This window comes from Pogona vitticeps, chromosome 1, assembly GCF_051106095.1.
Source record: "Pogona vitticeps strain Pit_001003342236 chromosome 1, PviZW2.1, whole genome shotgun sequence".
NCBI classification, from domain to species: domain Eukaryota; kingdom Metazoa; phylum Chordata; class Lepidosauria; order Squamata; family Agamidae; genus Pogona; species Pogona vitticeps.
In genome coordinates, this window is record NC_135783.1 from 259,467,795 (window position 1) to 259,471,340 (window position 3,546).

Below are 3,546 nucleotides of genomic sequence, written 5' to 3' on the forward strand. Positions count from 1 at the left end.
GACTCTAGGACGCGGTGCTCATCCACGTCTCCAAGCCATTGAGCCAGTGTTTGCCCATAGACAGTTTCCGTGGTCATGTGGCCAGTGCGACTAGACATGGAACCTTTCCACCATGGTGGTACTTATTTATCTACTCATATTTGCATGCTTTGGAACTGCTAAGTTGGCAGGAGCTGGGACAAGTGACGGGAGCTCACTCCGTTGCGTAGATTCGATCTTACGACTGCTGGTGTTCTGACCTTGCAGCACAAAGGCTTCTGTGGTTTAACCTGCAGCGCCACCACGTCCTCTGAAAGTTAGCCTGGGCTTAATTTTGATTATTGGATACATAAGGAGTTTAAAGAGTATTTATCTCAACACTTAGGATAAACAATGGAGAGGAGCAGGTGAGTATTGTATAACACTTCCTACATACAACTAGTCAACCCATTATTGGAAAAAAAAACTGGAGGAAGACTCAGTGCTACAGGATGTGACCCTCAGCATTACTACTGTTTATTGTAATGTGTTACCAGTTTGAACTTCATTTTCATATCAATGAGCAAACATTATATCTGATGGAGCTTTATTTTCTCACTGTTGACAGGAGCTTATTTAAAAGAAAAGCAAGCTAAATTAATTGGTTAGAAAAAGCAAGCAAAGTATATAGAACTGGAGTCCATGGTAATGACTTCTATACACATGAAACATCTAGAGATAACATACAGCTTTTTCCACACATTTATTATCCTGTGTTATTAATACTACAGTCTGGTAATATTTGAAGTGAATTCTAACCAGCAGCAGTACTGATTGTGCTGAGGACACCCAGTCATAAACTGAGAATCAGTTTCAGAACCAAAACATGGAGAACAGCTCCTTGCTAGATATTCTTTCTGCAGTGGGCAGAAGGTAGATCAGATCTCTTAAGTTATTTGTGGTAGAGAAGGATTTCTGACAATAACAGCACCTCCCTTACCAACTACCCCCCTCCCATTGCTGAGAAGCAATGCTTGGGAGAAAACCAGGAATGGATTTTTGTGTGAAAGGACGTGTAGACTTGTTTCTCAAACTGATCCTAGGTTGCTGGGGTCATGATGTCTTAAAAGCAGCTTCTCCTAATTTCTGCCCACTGGATATGCTATTTGCATTTGGTTCATATTGGTGGACATCAGGGTTTCTAAACAGATCCCACACCCTGCCCATCACCATAAATACATATGTGCGCATGGCTACAAATATGCATGCACAGATAGCATTTTTCAGCGCTAGTGATAGCATAGTTACAATGCTGTATGAGTGGAACAGTATTATGTCAGGAATCATTTTATAATCTGCAAAACATTTCCTCTTTCCTCATTTTTTGTTTTCACACAATATGCTGAGTATTTCACATAAAAACATTTTCTATTCTTAAATGGAATACACTTTCTAAAGGGAACACATTCTATAGAATTGAAAGGTCTGGTACATATGTTGTGTTGCATCTTGCATATAGATTTTGTTTTGTTGTTACCAAAATAATATTGGGAATCCAGTATTAATTTCAAAAAATATATGGGATTTTGCTGGGTGTGCACATTAGTCTGGTTGCAAAGAAAAAGTGAAATCCTTCCATCAGAAAGGATTTCCTGCTTTCATCTGAGCCTCCCTCCTGACTCTACGCAAAGACATTTGTTCTCTGAATGCTCTTTTCAAGGGCCCATGTGATGCTTTCATGATCTGAACTGGTTAGTCTTGGCTGTGAATTTTCCTTCTCCACATAGCCAGCTGTTCTAATGGTTATGGCATTTGGAACAAATATTGTGCTGAGTGGGGTGTACAAAAGACTCTGAAGAAGAAGAAGGACATTTGATGTGGGAGGAAGGTGTTAGGGAATATCACAATTTCTGTGCCTTATTTCTTTCACACTTAAAAATCATGCAATCCCAGGGGAATCCTATTATATGCTGTCAATTCACGTCTGGACTCACAGTGGCCCTATGGATTAATGACTTCCAAAAGATTATCTTTAAAAGCACAGGTCCTGCAAACTAGACTGTGGCTTTCTTTATTGAGTCAATTAATCTTAGATTCAGTCTTCCACGTTTCCAATGGCCTTCAGCTCTTCCTAATAGTACTGCTTTATTGAATGAGATTTGTCTTTTCATTATATATCCAAAGTAAGATACGTAGTTTGTCTACTATTACTATTTTATGATTAGTTACATACATTTATATCTTACACTTCCTCTAATAGGTCTTCAAGTCCAACTCTAACTGTGCACTACACTAGCTCAGTGTGATGATTATAATGATGTATATACTTTGCTCAGTGTCACTTATCTCCCCAGTAAGTTAAGTACTGTATAGGATTGATAGGAATTAAACCAAAGAACCCCAGAAGAACAAGTTACTCATGGATATGGAACAACACAACTGTATTCCAGATAACATCAATACTTCTGAGAGCTTCTGCATTTCTGTCTCTTAAAAAGGGATGGCATGTTTTGCTCTAGGGCCACTTGTGTTCTGTTTGGGTGGACATCCTGTGTTGAGACATTGGGCTAAATCCACTTATGATTACCAGTTGGTGGGAGATACATAAATATGGACTTAACTGGTCCCATTCACTGAATTGGACTATTCTAATTAGAACCGACAATTGGATTTAGCCTACATTTTGCGTAAAACCATCTGATCTCTTTACAGTCCCAACTTGTCAGAGAAAGTTGACAAAAGAGAGGAAGAAGGAAAAAGACTGAGAAATGAGGTGTAAGAGAGATTTGACTCCCATCACTTGCGTATAGATTTAAGAACCTCATCTGTGGCCAGCTGCAAAGTCCCTGATCATGAGTGGGCAAGCGTTATTTCTTCTGCTTTATTTGGCTGAGTGGTGCCAGTGATTCAAACACAAATCTAAACCCAACGACTAGTGTTCTGCCAAAAGTAGCACCAAGTGGCCTGGGCTTTCATTTCTTGATATACTGTATGTGGTAAATGATATGCTACAAAATAGGTTTGCCTTCAAGGGGCTGCATGACTCTGCCTTGCTTGTATGGAACACAGATTCGTTGTCAGTGGGGCTGCCATCATCAGTGGACAGGGCAGAGAAGGAACCCAGCCCTTGCCTGGAAGGTATTTAAGTTTGCTAGAAATAGTAGGATCTGGTTTGCAAAACCAATGGGAGCCATACTTTCAAAGTCACTGAGTGTGCTTGGACGTGTTGAAAGCTGCTAGCAAACAATTTACAGAATCAGGTAAAGGGAGATAAAAGCATATCACTGCAGTTACCACTTTCCCCTGGCAAGGTTCCTTCACCTTTAATAGTTGCAACAGTTAGATAGATCCCCAGTATTGCATCTGTTGTTGCTGCTGGCCCCCTTTCCCATCTCTGCCTGCCACACAGCTAAAACCTCAGGCCCAGAATCTTTCTGGCCAGCCCGACTGAGCGCTCCACGACCCAAGGACAGAAGGCACCGTCAGGCTGGCCTTTTCCTTCCCGTTCCTCCCCTTCGCATCTCCGGGATTAGGAGAGCCGCCTCCCCTGCCGCCGCCCCCTTTCTCTTGCCCATAAAGAGGCGAGCC